We start from the raw sequence: 18423 nt of genomic DNA, 5'->3' as shown, positions 1-18423 counted from the left end.
CCTTTCCTTTATTTCACTGTCTTTCTTCCTCTCTTTCTTTCTAAACTTTTTTCCTTCCTTCATCCTTCACTGTCTTACTTCCATTACACTGTTACTCCTTCCTTCCTAATTCCACTCATCTCTTTTATTACTTCCTTTGTACCTTTCTATTTTCCTACCAACCTTTCCACAATTCCAATGCCAACCTTCGTTCCTAGCATATTACTGTCCTCCTTCCTTCATTCTTTCCTTTCCTCTATTTCACTGTCCTTCTTCCTTCCCTCTTTCCTTCCTTCTTTCTTACATCCTCCTGTCCAATTTTCATCCTTTGTACCCTTCTTCCTTTCATCCCACTGTCTTCTTTCTTAACTTCCTTCCAACTCACTGTCTTACTTCCCTTACACTGTTACTCCTCCACTGACCTCTTTTATTCCCTCCTCTGTACCTTTCTTTCTTTCCTACCAACCTTTCCACTATTCCAATGCCAACCTTTGGTCCTAGCATAGCACTGTCCTCCTTCCTTCCTTCCTTTCCTTTGTTTCAGTGTCTTTGTTCTTTCCTTCCCTCTTTCATTCCTTCCATCCTTGTATCCCACAGTCATCCTTCCTTCGATCCCAACGTCCTCCTTTCCAACTTATTTCCTTCAACCACTGTCCTCCTTCCTTTCCTTTATTTCACCGTCTTTCTTCTTTCCTTCCCTTTCATTCCTTCCATCCATCTATCCCACAGTCATCCTTCCTTCGATCCCAACGTCCTCCTTTCCAACTTATTTCCTTCAACCGCTGTCCTCCTTCCATCCATTTTTCCTTTCATCCCGCCCTCCCTACCTCTCTCCTTCCTACACTTCTTCCCTTCCTGCCATTCGCTTGGCGTCGTCCCGCCTCAACTTTGGTCCCGTTTTGTCACGAAGGCGCCGGTGGGAAGCGCACTAAATATTTGTTTCGGTGAAGGCAAGAGCTCGGTAATTGAAGGTGTGATTTGCGGCAGCTGGCGTCGACTCTCCGAGCGCGCGGGCCGCCGGCGGCGTCATGAAAACAGATCGCGAGACGGCGTAAACAAAGGCGACTTGTTATGTCGCAAACCCCTCGCTGGGACGCCGCGCTCCTTTGCCGTTAGCGCACGGGCGCCGCAATCACTAAAACTTCCAATCGCTACTATCACCCGCGAGTCGAGTTCTATGTACGTTTCGTTGAAAAAAATAATCGACTGAGAAGTATGGTATTTTCCACACAATGAGGTGCATCGGATTACAGTGTTCATTTTAGCTGTGAAAAGTGATGGGTCCCAACAGAGATCTATGGCTCCCCAAAATTTAGTGTTATCAAAGTTGAAATTGTAAATCGGCGATAAATACAGTGGGACCTCGGTTATCGCGGTGTATGGGGACCAAAACCACCCGCGATAAGTGAAAATCCGCGAAGTAGCGGCGCACCTTCAAAAGTGCTTAAAAAAATATATATACATACCGTATTTTCCGCACTATAGGGCGCACCGGGTTATAGGGCGCACCCCCCAAAAATAGTTTTTGGTCCTGTATCTTCCAAGCTTGCAAAGAAGCAAATACGTGTCGTAGACACGTGCGGATGCGGTGTCCGTACGATGTCACTTAAATGCATCGTTTCAAATATCATTCGGAAGATTCAAGTCTTGGGATTCAAGAAATGCTAACCATTCCTTAGTATCTATTTTCCTTTTCGCTTGCAACTTTACTGTGCATATGACAATAAACACTTGGAATTGAGTTTAATTTAAAAATAGACACTCCATTCTATCCATTATCTGCACCGCTTATCACAGAAACATCGAGTTCAGTCTGAAACAAGATACTGGGAAAATATATAGCCAGAGTAGCTTACCGAAGTCGTTGTGTTCAATAATTATGTGCAACCATGGTCCTCTTATATCCGTGAGTTTAGTAAATCCAGGAGAATAAAATATTTACAAATACAGAATAGTAAAAAAATGCTTTCTGTATGCCGTCAAACCACGTGCTATACGCATTCATCTTTTTCGGCCAATTGCAGGCTTTGTTTTGCTGCTTTAGCCAATGCCAGCCTGTAAATGATAAAAAGGATCCGCCCCTTGACCTCCGAATAACTTTAGCCAATAGTGATCGATTCAACTGATGATTGACACATCTTTTTCAGCCAATTGCAGGCTTTGTTTTTAAAGTTTAAGCCTATGCCAGCCTGTAAATGATAAAAAGGATCCGCCCCCTTGACCTCCGAATAACTTTAGCCAATAGTGATCAATTCAACTAAAGATTGACACATTAGTTAGCCAATGAAACGCCGGTAAATAAATCCCAGCATACACCGCGGACTACTTGGCGTTCGGGGGAAAATCTAGTCGGCGGCTGCAAGTTAGTTGGAAGACTTTGCGACTTAATATTGATCCATAAATAAGGCGCACTGTATTATAAGGCGCATGGTCAGCTTTTGAAAAAAATTAAGACTTTTAGGTGCGCCTTATAGTGCGGAAAATACGGTAAATAAATTTTTTTAATATTATTATTTTATTCTATTATTATTATTTTTTAGACCTGCGAAGCTCAAAACCCGCGAACGTGGAACCACGAAGTAGCGACGCCCCCTCAAAAATGCTTGAATTTTTTTTTTTTTTAATTTATTTATTCTCATCTCATCTCATTAGCTGTACCGCTTATCGTTATTAGGGTCGCGGGGGGGGCTGGAGCCCATCCCAGCCATCTCCGGGCAGTGGGCAGGGGACACCCTGAACTGGTTGCCAGCCAATTGCAGGTTTTTTTTAAATTATTTTATTTTATTATTATTTTTTTTAGACCTGCGAAGCTCTGACCCCGCGAACGTGGAACTACGAAGTAGCGACGCCCCTTCAAAAATGCTTATTTATTTTTTTATTTTATTTTTTTATTTTATTATTATTATTTTTAAGCCCCCCGCAACCCTAATGAGGATAGGCAATACGGCTAATGAGATGAGATGAGAGATTTTTAAGCCCACGAAGCTCTGAATCCACCAACGTCGAAGCGCGAAGTAGCGAGGTCCCACTGTATATAATATAAATCTATATATTCATTCAGTTTTAATCATCACAGTTTATTGGTAATACAGATCAGTTATCACTTCAGATTTTTCAGTTCACAATATTGTACATTATACAAAATAATATTGCTGAAATAGTCATCTTTTTTTGGTCACGCTGGGTACACGCATCACAGAACATGTAGCCTCCATTATAATCCTCCTCATAGCATAACCAGGAATATAATTGAGTCCATTTTGGCAGAAAAATCCTTTTCTTGCTAGGAGTATTCTTTTGTTTTTCTTTCGTTGAATCGTTCGCTTCAACACACGTGTTTTCCTTTCCTCCGCGGTCTTCCGAAGAATTTCTCCGCCGTTTTTTCGTGCCGTAATTATTGCCGTCGTTATCACTTTCTGCATTATGTTTCGACTTATTACTGACACTGGAGAAATGACCAATTTTGTGTTAATTTTAACCTAATACTAACTGTTTTTTCGGAGGCATACTTAACCTTCACCTTCACTCGACAACAACCACCACAACAATGACGTCATCTCGAAGCAAGACGAAAACTCTAACCGCGAGACCAAAACAACAATGGCGGATCTGACGGACGAAAAGTTTGGAGTGCGGTAAATCTTTGTTAAAAAAAATGTAATCGGGTAAAAATGACAATTGTGTGTCAAAAAAGTTGCGTCCCAGGGACGCACGTTGATTTGACACCATGCGTCCCCAGCAAAAATGATGCGTCTAGGACGCAGGGACGCGGGCAAACCAGAACACTGGATTAGAAAGTGAACCCACAAAATATAGTTTTTTCATATATAAGGCGCACTGGAATATAAGGCGCATGACATTAAACAACAGTAACAGATCCTATGTATTAGCGCTAGGGCTGCACGATTTTGCGATTTTTCAGACCTATATTGCGATTTCGGTGTGATTTTACGAGAAAAATGCATTCTTGTGCTTGTTTTGTTTTTGGGGAGACCATTGTGACATGCGAACTTACCTCGAGATGATGTCCTTAGAGACTGAGACTATACGACTGTAACAAAATAACTATAGATCTACAAAATAAAAACAAAACTGCAGTTGGATAAATAATCTTTATAGTCATTATACAAAAGGACAATGAACTTAAAATGGCTACTCCTTTCAGTGTAAGAAAGCCATTTAGAGAGCAGTTAGCTACATGCTAGCGTTGGGTAACCATGACTTCTGCAAGGTCTTCAGTCACAAATGTAGCAGTTTTTACGAGTGTAGCTCCAAGTCGTCCGTTTCTTGGGTAATGGATCTGGCGTTGGTGACTAGCCATATTCGCCAGTGGTGGCTTAAGAGTTGTTAGCTTTCCCTTTCGACGCCGCCTCAGACAATTCCTGGACGCGATAAGAGTCCAGGCAGCACCCGCTGGTGATCAGATTTTCTTTGCGCTTTTCTGACTTTCCTCGGAGTTGGATTTAATCAGGATTTATTTTCAATGTAACGAGCCGCTAAAGCTCCGAGCTGTAGCGTTTGTTTAGGTGGCCATTTTTTTTTTTAGATACTTTGTACGTGTCTGATGTGTGTTTTCCAGCTTAATTTATTGTCTATTATGACCTCTAAAAACTTAATTTCTGATACAGCATCTATTGCAGCACCATCCATTTTTACTTCTAAATCTTGATTTGCCTTGCGATCACCAAAGAATAATACTTTGGTTTTATTTAAATTTAAAGATAATTTATTCATATCCATCCATACTTTTAGGTTAATTAATTCTCGATTAATACAGGTTACCAAATCAATTAAGTTATCATTTGAATAGAAAATGTTAAAGTCGTCTGCAAATATTACTATTTTCAATAGTTTTGAAACATTAGAAATTTCGTTAATATATAAATGAAATAACTTTGGGCCCAGGATAGAACCCTGTGGTACTCCACAACAGTGTCCCAGGGCTGTTCGACTGACTGCCAGCTTACTCTAGCCTATCAGAGTCAAACAATGAAGTCTCGCAAAATGTGCCTCGCCTTTGATGGTTGGTGCCATTCAAACCTGCTCCTGATTGGCCGGCGCTTTTAACCACGAAATGGGACAATTCTTGCAGGCCAAACACTCCATCACTCAAATAACAAACTATGAATCCTTGAGAGAACCGCAGTGTTTTGCGGTTACACTATCTCACTACTGCACATCGCGATATCGGTTAGATTTCGGTTAATAGTGCAGCCCTAATTAGCACAATAATTCAGTCAAAAAATGGTGTTCAATCGATCAATCGTTCCACAAATAAAGTAGTATACCGTAAAACCTCGTGTAGACATACATAAATATATATTCCATTCTCTCCATAATCTGCGGTATATAAAGCAAACAGGATTAGAAAGCGCACTTTGGGGTCCATTTTGGGGTTTTTAGTTGCGCTTTCGTGCCCAGGAAATAAGGTAGACAAAATCCTGGAAAGTTTTGCACCTGTGGGGGACTAAGCGAGAGGCAGCGGGGGAGGGGGCCTAAGAGGGGTCAAGAGTTGCGGTTGCAGAGGGTCGGAGGTCAAGAGGAAGCTCTTTCCTCCGATAGAGGGCCACTTATCATTCTCATCTAATGGAGCGGCCATCTGTCAATCAGGGAGAAAGGGGAGGAGCCAGCAGGTATCCCCATGCCGCCTTGGCTGTCCCCCGAGGGTGGCGGTGCTGAAAAAGATGGCCGCTTTACGAAAGGGGGCGCCAGGTGGGTCATGGGATTGTTTACGTCCGCCTTACGCTGCCCGGCGGTGACTCCGCCGATCACACGCTGATCGGTTTCCTGATTGATTATTGATCGCCACCTGTCTGGATGTGCCCGTGCGATTGCATGTCCACTCACTTCCTGGAACGTGTGAATTTTGTGGCGTTTCTTTTTTTAAAGGAGCAGAAGAAGAAACAAGAGACCACGGGGGTCACATTAGAGATAAAGCACTGTCATGTAGATTTAGGAGAAGGAAAGAAAGAGAGCAAAAAAGAGAGAGAGCGGGAGAGAGCGGGAGAGAGAGGGAGAGCGGTAGAGAAAGAAATAAAGAAAAAAAGAAAGGAAGAAAAAGAAAGAGAGAGAAAAAAGGAGAGAGAGAGGAAGAGAGAGAGCAAAAAGGAGGAAGAGAGGGAGGAAGAGGAATAGAAAGAAAGAGAAAAAAGAGATTAAGAGATAAAAATTGACGAAGGAAGAAAGAGAAATAGCAAAACAGAGAAAGAAAGGGATCAAGAGAACAAAAGAAATAGAAAATCTTATCGAAATCTAAAGAAAAAGGGAAAGAAAGAAACGGGAGGGGGAGAGAGGAAGAGAAAGACAGAATGAAAGAAAAAAAGCATACAGTATAGAGATGAAGAGCTTGAAAGATAGAAAGATAAAAGGAGAGAAAGAACGAAACATAAAGAGAGAAAGAAAGAATGAAAAAATAAATGGAAAAAGAAAAAGGAAGAAAAAAGTGCAGTTTTTTTAGCTAGCTATCTAGCTACTTTTTTAGTTTGTAGCTAGCCATCTTCCTACTTTTTAGCTATTTAACAAACTGTCTACATAGCTTTTTGCATTTTTTCATGCTATCTAGCTAACATTTTCCTTTTTGTGCTTCTAAGGTTTCTATATTCGACTCATGTTGAGGTTTTTGAGTTTGTCCTTGCCCTCATGTAGGTTTTAGATCAGGGGATGGTGTCATAATAGTCTGTAGTTTGCAATCTGTGGTCTGTGCAGCCCTTTGAGACTCCTTGTGATGAAGGGCGTGACAACGAAACATGACTTGACTTGATTATGTAGCTCCCTTTTAGTTTTTTACCTGTTTACCTTTCTAGCTAACTATCAAGCTACCTAAGTTGCTCTTTTCGAAATTCAAATCAAACTGGGTGCCCTTTGCGCCAATTAGTCACAAAAAGTAGCTCGACGCTTGAAAAAGCTTGGAGACCCCTGCTCTAGAGGCTCTCTGGCCCTTTATCACAAACCAAGACCCCAACAACCTCACCCAAGTAGAATGCCCAGCAATGCTGAGCCTGACCACACCAAGCTGTTATGCTTGTTAAACATGAAACAATAATAATCAAGAGAAGTAAACCACCAAAGAGATTATTCCGTATTTTCCGCACTATAAGGCGCACCTAAAAGCCTTTATTTTTTTCAAAAGCTGACCATGCGCCTTATAATACAGTGCGCCTTATATAAGGATCAACATTAAGTTTTCCAACTAAGGCAAGCAGCCGCCGACTAGATTTTCCCCCGAACGCCAAGTAGTATGCAGTGTATGCTGGGATTTATTTACCGGTGTTTCATTGGCTAACCAATGTGTCAATCATCATTTGAATCGATCACTATTGGCTAAAGTTATTCGGAGGTCAAGGGGCGGATCCTTTTTATCATTTACAGGCTGGCATTGGCTTAAACGGCAAAACAAAGCCTGCAATTGGCCGAAAAAGATGTGTCAATCATCAGTTGAATCGATCACTATTGGCTAAAGTTATTCGGAGGTCAAGGGGCGGATCCTTTTTATCAATTACAGGCTGGCATTGGCTTAAACGGCAAAACAAAGCCTGCAATTGGCCGAAAAAGATGAATGCGTATAGCACGTGGCTGACGGCACACAGAAAGCATTTTTTTCTATTCTGTATTTGTAAATATTTTACTCTCCTGGATTTACTACACTCACGGATATAAGAGGACCATGGTTGCACATTATTATTGAACGCAACGACTTCGGTGAGCTACTCCGGCTATATATTTTCCCTGTATCTTGTTTCAGACTGAACTCGATGTTTCTGTGATAAGCGGTGCAGATAATGGATGGAATGGAGTGTCTTTTTAAATTCAACTCAATTCCAAGTGTTTATTGTCATATGCACAGTAAAGTTGCGAGCGAAAAAGAAAATAGAAACTAAGGAATGTGTGGCATTTCTTGAATCCCAAGACTTTAACCTTCCGAATGATGGAACGATGCATTTGAGTGACATCGTACGGACACCGCATCCGCACGTGTCTATGACACGTATTTGCTTCTTTGCAAGCTTTGGGAATGTTAAGGGGGTAATCAGTTGGACTGCATCATCTGACTGTTTTGTCGACGTTCCCATTGTAGCGCCTTATAATCCGGTGCGTCTTATGTATGTCAAAAATAGGACCAAAAACGATTTTTTTCGGGGTGCGCCCTATAACCCGGTGCGCCTTATAGTGCGGAAAATACGGTACTTTAATATCCTCAGGTTGAGGTTTTGAGTTTTTCCTTGCCCTCATGTAGGTGTTAGATCAGGGGATGGTGTCATAATAATCTGTAGTTTGCAATAATCTGTACAGCCCTTGGTGACTGTCCCATCTCAAGGTTTCTTCATTAACCTCATGTTGAGGTTTTTGAGTTTTTCCTTACCCTCATGTAGGTTTTAGATCAGGGGATGGAGTCATAATAGTCCGTGGTCTGTAATAGTCTGTGCAGCCCTTTGAGACTTCTTATGATTAAGGGCCTTACTAATAAACATGACTTGACTCGACTATGTAGATCCTTTTTAGTTTTTTACCGGTTTTACCTATATGTCATAAAATACCTTGAGAAAAATCTTCAAAATCAGGGGAAAAGGCAGATAGTTTGACTTGTACCTTTAGTAAACACATAATTTACTGATTTGGAGTTTTCAATATTACTTTAATTTCCCCACTCATATAAATAAATCATAATTAATACGATTTTAGGGGGAGAAAAAACACAAATTATACCAACACTTGCGTTTACTACTTTACACAATAAACGACTTACATTGACATGAAGCGTTAGCCTTGTTAGCATGCTAACGAAACAGCTAACCGACACAAACTTGAATGACATCGAACACCGTGAACAGCAGACTCCCAAATGGATATAATAAATTCTCAGACTTACCTTAAAACATTCCGGAATGGAAGAAAATTGTAATTTTGACGTTTTTTGGGAGCTCCGATAATTGCTAGCTGCTTAGGAAATGAAATGCTAACGAGAGGTGCGTTTACTGACTGTGTACAGCGTGGGAGAGCTGACACTTGAAAGAGAATTGTTTGATTTAGTGGGAGAGGTGCTCGAGTTGCGTTCATGAGCCTCTAAAGCAGGGTGGGCAACATTTTGGGGGTCGTGGGCTGCGTTGGGGTCCTGGAGACCTCATTTATGAAAAAAATATACTTGAAAACACCTACTTGTTATATATATTTATATACGTTTTTAATAAGGTTAGAATTATCCAATTGCTTTTGAAACACTCACATCTAAAGCGAAATGATATTACAGGTTCCTGTTTTGAGTACTAAATTAGATCATTAGTATTTTTTTTTAATTATTGTAGTTTAAAAACAACATTTTTGTAGTATTTCAGCTCTCTGATTTTTTTTGATTAATTCCCTAGTATTTTACAAGTTTTTTGGTAGGATTTCTATAGTAGTATTTTTTGGTTAATTCTGTAATGTTTCTGTAGTATTTTGATAGTTGAATTTTTGTAGTATACGTGTAGTATTTTTGTAGTATTACCGTAAGTGTATCTTTGTGTATTTCTGCCATAATAATTCTGTAGTATTATATTTTTTTAATTTATTTTTGTAGTAATTTTTTGGGATCTTATTATTACTTTAGCGTTATCTTTGGAGTATTTCTGTAGAAATATTTTTGATGTATTTCCTCAGTTGTACATTTGAGGTACTTTTGTAGTATTTCTGCCATAATAATTCAGTAGTAGTATTTTTAAAATGTATTTTTGTAGTAATTTTTGGGGATCGTATTATTACTTTAGCGTTGTTTGTAGAATTTCTGCAGAAATATTTTTGAAGTAGTTCCTCATTAGTATTTTTGTAGTGTCTTTATAGTATTTCTGCCAAAATAATTCTGTAGTAGTGTTTTTTAAATTTATTTTTGTAGTAATTTTTTGGGAATGTATTATTACCTCAGCGTCACGTTTGGAGTATTTCTGTAGAAATATTTTTGATGTATTTCCTCAGTAGTATATTTGTTGTATATTTGTAGTATTTCTCCCATAATATTTCCGTAGTAGTTTTTCTTACATTTATTTTTGTAGTAATTTTTTTGGATTGTGATATTACTTTAGCGTAATGTTTGTAGAATTTATGTAGAAATATTTATGAAGTATTTCCTCAGTAGTATATTTGTAGTATCTTTGTAGTATTTCTGCCATAATATTTCTGTAGTAGTATTACTTTCATTTATTTTTGTGGTAATTTTGGGGGATCGTATTATTACTTTAGCGTTGTGTTTGTAGTATTTCTGTAGAAATATTTTTGAAGTACTTCCGCATTAGTATTTTTGTAGTATCTTTGTAGTATTTCTGCCATAATATTTCTGTAGTAGTATTTCTTTCATTTATTTTTGGGGTAATTTGGGGGGATCGTATTATTACTTTAGCGTTATGTTTGTAGTATTTCTGTAGAAATATTTTTGAAGTTTTTTCTCAGTAGTATATTTGTAGTACCTTTGTAGTATTTCTGCCATAATATTTCTGTAGTAGCGTTATTTTCTTGAAGAGAACGGAGCGTGGTCAGAGATCGGAAGCAAGTCGGTCAGCCGGGATGGGAGAACGGAGCGTGGTCAGAGGGCGGAGGCAAGTCGGGCAGCCGGGACAGAGAACGGAACGTGGTCGGAGATCTGGACAAGTCAGGTAACCGGAGACGATCGGGAAGCCAGGGACAGACGAGCAGGAAACAGAAACAGGTAGCCAGAGTCAAAAATGCTTGCTTTGCATATGCGGAGGTTTGCTGACGGACTGACCAGGAGTGAACGAGTGTTTAAATAGGAGGAGGACTAATTCGGGAACGAGTGGCAGCTGGGGCTGAACGAGGGAGCGCAGGTGAGGACAATTGGCAATGACAATGACCTATATTTCAGGTTGACGATATCTGTGTATTGTTTGTAAATAATACACCTATTGCAACCTGGTCATCCTTTTTATACGAATATTATTTACATTATACTATAATCATTTTATATTATTTTAATTGTATTTTTTGTTATTGCAACATCTATTGCAGCCTTGTCATCCTGGAAGGGGGATGACCTGATGTGCGGTTGTCCCTTCAGTTTCCTCAATCCTTGGGAATGTTAAGGGGGTAATAAGTTGGACTCAACTATCTCACTGTTTTGCCGACGTTTCCATTGTAGCGCCTTATAATCCGGTGCGCCTTATGTATGGAAAATATAGGACCAAAAACTATTTTTGGGGGTGCGCCCTAGTGCATCAAAGCGGCGCTGCCACGAGCGGCTGCCTTTTCCAGCAGCTGCCCTATTGTTTTATTGTCTGCTCCTATCTTCGGGGGTTTTTCTTCCCGTTTTGACAACTACACTGTGGATTACTTCTATCCTATGGGACATGGGTTTTAGCGCACAAAAAATGCGTGTATTCAAGGAATTTCAACTCCTTGCCCTGAAGAATTCTCGTGCCGGCGTGATGAAGGGGCCTATCGTGGAGGAAGAGCCGGAGCTAGCGAAGCGGCTAGCGGCGTTATAAGTCTTCGGTACCATCCGTAATCATGGTAAATGCGAACTCACGACCAAATAAGATCAGCGAGTGCTGTGTTTTTGCGGAAACGTGGCTCACGTTTAGCATTCCGGACGCTAACGTGTAGCCACCCGGAGCTACCCGGAGCAATCCGGCTTCAACGCCACTAAACAGAGACACGAAAGCCGGGGGGAATCGGAGAGGAGGCGGACTTGCTAACACGAGGTGGTGTATCCCTGGATTTTCACAAAGAAAAGTTTTCCATCTGCCGCAGGGATGTCGAACTTTTGGACTGGCGTGACGTCATCCATTCCGCTACAAGCACCCCTAGGGCATCATGTTCATCTGTTAATAAACAACGGGGTAGACTGCTGGAAGTGTGAATTTCCCTACGGGGATGAATAAAGTATCCATCTATCTATCTATCTATAACCCGGTGCGCCTTATAGTGCGGAAAATACGGTACTTGCTCAATCCTTTCATATCAGTACTTAACCAGCAGTGGTCTTCCAATGCGTCAGCCTTCTTATGAAACAACCTTCAAAATCCAGCTGTGTGCAGTTTTAACAAAAGTCTCTTCTTCATTAGGATCCTTTCTTTTATCTTGTAATGTGAGTTCCCAGCAGAGCTTGTTAGAATTTCTGTCAAGACCAGAACGGAGACAGGACCCACTTGCGTTACGTTTCTCTCACTTTTATGGGAAGAAAGGAAAGGGTTGCACCCACGATCCGGTGATCACCAGAAGCAGGTCGCTCTGAACGCGGAAGTGGGACTTCCGTGGCGAGCGATGGCGGTGTCAGGAACGAGAATAACGGGTCAGTAGCCAGGACAGGAGAGCAAAAAAACATGGTCGGGATCGGAAACGAGTTGAAAGCCAGGAGAGGAGAGCAGACGTGGTCAGGATCAAAAAACGGGTCGAAGCCGGGGAACAGACGGGAGCAAAAACAGATCGGAGTCAGGGTCGCAAAAAGCTTGCCTAGAGTACACTGAGGTTCGCAGACGGACTGACAACAGGGGACAGATAGGAGTGGGTTTCATCTGCACAGTATTTTGCAACTTTGTAACGAATGTCCTCAACTGCATTGCTTTTCTCCAGCTCTATTTTTTCAAAGTCCGGCTACTCGGTGTGGTCCAGGAAAAAAAAACAGTTCAGGGTGTGTCCTGCCCACTGCCCGAGGATGGTTGGGATGGGCTCCAGCACCCCCGTGACCCTACTGTGGATAAGCGGTGCAGATAATGGACGGAAATTATATAGTAAATTTAGCTGTGAATAGATTATTTGAATGAATAATAATTCTACAAATTAAACTGAAGAGCTGGGTTTAACCCAGGTGGGCACAACCTAACAGGTAGTGGACCCAAACGCAAAACGTTTCACATAATGCTTTATTGGGGAATCAAAGAAGACAAAAAAAAAACGAGATCCGGTGCTCGCTGGGCAGGAGGAGCAGGAAGCTCTCGTGAACGAAGCATGGTCGGAGAGTGGAAGCAAGTTGGGCAGCCGGAACAGGAGAACGGAGCGGGGTCGGAGATCAGGACGTGTCAGGTAAGTGGAGACGATCAGGAAGCCAAGGACGGATGAGGAGGAAACAGGAACAGGGAGCCAGAGTCAAAAATGCTTGCCTTGCATGTGCGGAGGTTTGCTGACGGACTGACAAGGAGTGAATGAGAATGACGTGTTCAAATAGGAGGAGAACTAATTAGGGAACGAGTGGCAGCTGGGGCTAAACGGGTGAGCGCAGGTGAGAGCAATTGGCAAATCATGACAAGTTGAGCTCGGGGGCCACATGGTAGAAAAACAAAACTCACAAGAATAGTAGAATAAAGAAACTGAGGAAAAGAAAGAGAGAGTGAGAAAAGGATGGAGAAGGGAGGGAGACGGAGAGAGAAAAAAATAGGAGATTTAGAGAAAGAGAAGGAAAAAGAAAGATAGAAAGAGAGCACAATACATAAAAAGAGATAGAGAAAGATAGCAAGAGAATGAAAGGGGGATAGAAAAAGAAAGAGATAGAAAATTAAAGAGTGAGAGAGAATGAAAGAGACATAGCAAGAAAGAGAGAGAGAGAAAGAGATGGACAAAGATAGAGAGAGAGAGAGACACAAAGTTTTCAGGTTACATAGCTTCTCCCAGAACAGATTAAATCCGTAAGTACTACCGTAGGTATTACTGTAGTAACAGCAGAAAAAAGGATTACTTCAATTATGTAACTTTGTTATTTTTTACAACACTGCCAAAGATTATAAAAATACATAGCAAGGCACAGAGAAACCATGTGAGGAAAAGCACCGAGGAAAGTTGATCCACACCAGAGGTATGATCCCTGGCTTAAAATGTCAATCCCTAAATCTGGCCAGTCGGGCTTCTCTCTCGCAGGGTTTTTTCTTTTTGTTTTTTTTTTATTTTCTCTCTTTTTCCTTAGTGAATGATCTACACAGCATGCACTTACTTTTCCTCAAGAAATTGTTTAGAAAAAGAAAATGCTTAACTAACTATCAGATTAACTCAAAATCACAATATCCCAGAAATTATCCTCCTCAGTGTTGAGGTAAAATACGCACGGCTTCCTCTTTCCACCTCCCTCATGTCAGATGTCATTTCTGCTTCTTGCCAATAGCTTACAAGCTTCACAATCTTTCTGTTTTCTGGCCAAACCTTTTACTATCTGTCCCTTGTAAACTGTAGAATTTGATTTTGTTTTCGGTGCCATTTTGTTTAGTTTCACTTTCGTTCGCATCTGGGCCCCGAGTAAATCCCCAGCTGCGTTTTTCAGCTGAATCGCACGGTTGGAGCAAAGCTTCGTGTTTATTTCGGGCTCGTTTATCGAATCAAATTCATCTGTCAAGTTTGGGCGGGTTCGGGTTGATACACCCGCGACTCGGGTCGGGTTGGGCTGAAGTTTTCAGTCCTTTAGGTATTGAGAGGTAGGCCCAACATATTAGTACAAAATGAAAAAAAAAAACAGTCTGGATGTTTCGGCTTGTGTTATTGGTGCAGGTTTTCCCACGCTCCACCTGCTCCCGCCAGCCCCGCCGCCTCCTCGGCGTCCCCGGGGACGAGTTGCGGTTTGGGGCCACGCTGCCGCGGCCGGGCCCCTAGTGAGCCTGGGAACCAGGCGGCAGATTTTTCCCAGGCGAGGCGTCTCCTGAGCCGCCGCGACGAAGAAGGTACGGGCGGCAAGACCAAAATTGCATTTATAGACCGATTGAAGGTTTTTAGAGCGACAACAAAAAATACCGTATTTTCCAGACTAAGAGCACCTAAAAAATGGTATTTTGTGATCATATTTCTATTTAAAAGGCAATCAAACTACAGTAAAGGCTAAGGTTGCACCATAAAGGATTAAATTTGTATATTAGTGGATCAGTCGTAAAATATCACTGATCACAATTGCATAAAATTTAATGCAACAGGAATTGAACCCGGATCTCAGCGGGAAGAGCATTGGTTCCTTACCACCAGATCACTAGAAATACAGTGAACTTATGAAAATGTATTAGGTTTTATAGCATCATCAGGTTATTTTATTTTATAATATTACAAAAGTACTACAAATATACTACAGAGAAAATACATCCAAAATATTTCTACAGAAATACTACAAACATAACGCTTAAGTAATATTACGATCCCCAAAAATTACGACAAAAATAAATTCAAAAAATACTACTACAGAAATATTATGGCAGAAGTACTACAAAGATACACCTACGGTAATACTACAAAAATACTGCAGGTATACTACAAAAAAATCTACTATCAAAATACTACAGAAAACCAAATTGTTGATTGGAGCCAGGCTGTGAGAATATTGCCTGACATTAAACCGGTTTGCATGGATTTAAAGTACATTGTGGCTCACAAATCACGTGATATAACGATTCGATGATGTAATTAGTTGCCAATACGTTTAATTATTGATTTTAGACTATTTTACCGATTGGTTGTTGCAGCCCTACAAATAGGTTCACTGTGGCTCCCGCTATTTCTCTTTTTATCTCTTGTGTTTCTCACATTCTCTCTTTTTCTCTCCCTTTCTTTGTTCCACCCTCTCTCTTTTTATCTCTTATTTCTTACTCTCTCTTTTACTTTCTTTTTAATCTACTAGCCCGGCCCCCGGGAGAATGTTTGCTCTATCGTGTGGCACCTGAGTTAAAATGAGTTTGGCACCCCTCCTCTATTAAGATAAATATAGCTAAGTTCAACTTACTTTTGGAAGATGGGCTTCACAAGTTAGGCGTCTTCCTCCTCTGTGGTAAAACGTGGCCCAAAAAAAGCATTATTTTCAACCGCATCAAGCTTTCTTATTCCACTTACATTTCATCTTTACACTTAACGCGCTGGAGATACAGTATAGTATGTTTACGGACGAACTAGGAAGAGAAGGCGGATTTCTTCTTCGGGGTGGATGCTGGGTGAGCTCTCACAGCGCCACACGCCGGTAGTGGCGGAAAGAAGCACTACAGTAACGTCCTGTACTGTAAAGGTGCACAAGACAAAATTACAGCATGTCCGGATATTTTTCGACATCCCGGAAAAATTACTATCTCCCGTTCTTTGTAAGTTAAATGGTGGTAAGTAGAGGAGCTTTGTATTTTAAGAATAAAAACAGCCGGATTTTCATAACGTGCCGCTTGCGATAAGACTCAAGAAGAAATCCAAACGGAACAATCAAGTAGGAGGGGAAACAAAATCAAACAATGAATTATATCACGGCGTTTTAATCACGTATTTTTCAGCGCAAGGTATTATTTTATGACTTCGACATCACAGGGTCGACAATATCAATAATTCAACAGAAACAGCGGGAAAGAAACTCGATTTTCTTTTATTTCCATTTCTCAACTATTAAGACACGGCGCGCTGATTAAATGTCGCTTTTGTTTTCATTCCGTTCAATAGATGAGAATTTTACAGCCCAGGAGAAAGGGAATGGGAATTTCTACCCGATATTTGGAGTTTAACTGATTGGAAACATGAAACTCTAATAGGTTTTCGCTCATATTGTCAAGAACGGGAACAGGAGGAGGACCCAAATGCGTAACGTTTCTCACACAAGCTTTATTTTACAGGAATGGGGCAGTCATGCGCGTTAACACAAACGCCAGTGATTCGGCGATCGCTGGGCGGAAGAAGAAAGGCAGAAGTCTGGCGTGGAACAACAGGAAGCCAGAGACCGACGAGATCGATACCAGTTACACGAGGCGATACCGGACGGATGGTGTCGATACCGGACAGAACGGGACAGATATAGGAGACTGGAGACAGATATCAGACAGGACGAGATAGACGTGGAAGATACCAGAAACTGGAGACGAGAGACCGATAACAAAACAGGACGAAATAGACGGGATCGAGACCAGACAGGATACAAAAACCGGACAGGGTCTGTTGTAGAAAATAAACTTGCATTTGTAGAATAGATTTGCATACATTTAGAAAGACTTGCTTACAGTTGGGGGAAATGTTGCTTACATCTCGGGAAGGTCTCGGCGGACGAATTAGTATAAACAATCCTCCTTAAGGGAGGACAAGAGATAACGGCAAAGGGCAAGGTGACATAAACTGGCATAAACTTAAAACACTTCCAAATAAGGACGGAACCCTGGGCATGTAGCGTGAAAAGGGACGGGGCCAAACCGGGTACACGTGCTATGTTGAAAACTATAAAGACCCACGCATATCTTGAGTTTCTTGTTGAAATTGTGTATCAATAAAAAAGAACTCCCTCTTACGTCATTTGATTCCTGCATTTCTTTGAACACGTATGAGACGATTCAATAAATTGGTCTTATCTTCATCAGGTCAAAACACACATCGTGTGGGTGCAGAGGTTCGTTGACAGACTGACAAAGGGTGAGTGAGAGCACGGAGCTTAAATAGGAGGGAAGCCAATCAGTCAACCAGCCGCAGCTGGCGCCAAACGGGCGGAGCCAATTGGGCGCCATGGGCAACCGTGACACATATTGTTGTTTTCCTACTCTGGAGAGCAGGAGTGTCAAAACAAGTCATGTTTATTTGTGAGGCCCTTCATTACAAGAGTTGCACAGATCACAGACTATTATGACACCATCCCCTGATCTAAAACCTACATGAGGGCAAGGAAAAACAAAAACCTCAACATGAGGAAACCGAAGAGGAAACTTCAGCCAAATATGTGTCTCAGACATGTACGGAAACAGTGTCTGTACGATGTCACCAATCACTCAAATGCATCGTTCCAAATATCATTCGGAAGGTTAAAGTCTTGGGATTCAAGAAGTGCCAACCATTCCTTAGTTTCCATTTTATTTTTTTTCTGGCAACTGTGTGGACAGCAAAGTAAGAATTTTATTGTGCAGGGAAACGGGGCTCTTTACTGTGCATATGACAATAAACACTTTGAATTGAATTGAGTTTCAAAATAGACTCATCACAGAAACATCAAGATCGTTCTAAAACAAGATACCGGGAAAATAGAAAGCCGCATAGCTCACCTAAGTTCTCTTGCAGCCATCACGTTCAATAATGATACGTAACCATGGTCTTCTTACAACCGTGAGTGGAGTAAATCCAGGAGAGTCAAATATTTACAAATACAGAATAGTAAAAAATGTTTTCTCTATGCCGTAGTGCAACCCAACGTGGGATTCCCATTCATCTTTTTCGGCCAATCGCAGGCTTTGTTTCGCCCCTTTAGCCTATGCGAGCCTGTAAATGATAAAAAGGATCCGCCCCCTTTACCTCCGAATAACTTTAGCCAATAGTGACGGATTCAAATGATGATTGACACATTGGTTAGCCAATGAAACGCCGGTATATAAATCCCAGCATACACCGCGGACGACTTCGCCTTCGGGGGAAAATCTAGTAGCCGGCTGCTTGCTTTAGTTGCAAGACTTTGCGACTTAATATTGATCCATAAATAAGGCTGTATTATAAGGCGCACTGTATTATAAGGCGCATGGTCACCTTTTGAAAAAAATAAAGGCTTTTCGGTGCACCTTATAG

At 41.3% G+C, this 18423-nt stretch overlaps 1 long non-coding RNA gene across 1 annotated transcript in view; it reads right to left on the bottom strand.

The window, feature by feature from the left end:
* Nucleotides 1-8964, bottom strand: part of LOC148352099 (uncharacterized) — a 152819-nt gene extending 143855 nt beyond the window's left edge. Inside the window, exon 1 of the long non-coding RNA XR_015852803.1 lies at nucleotides 8846-8964. This is a non-coding gene — a long non-coding RNA (uncharacterized LOC148352099). The remainder of the gene's footprint in view (nucleotides 1-8845) is intronic.
* Nucleotides 8965-18423: the final 9459 nt, after the last annotated feature.

Source organism: Urocampus carinirostris, chromosome 15 (assembly GCF_059441175.1).
Source record: "Urocampus carinirostris isolate Australia breed hairy pipefish chromosome 15, RoL_Ucar_1.0, whole genome shotgun sequence".
Classification (NCBI taxonomy): domain Eukaryota; kingdom Metazoa; phylum Chordata; class Actinopteri; order Syngnathiformes; family Syngnathidae; genus Urocampus; species Urocampus carinirostris.
This window is presented reverse-complemented; position numbering and strand designations above follow the sequence as displayed.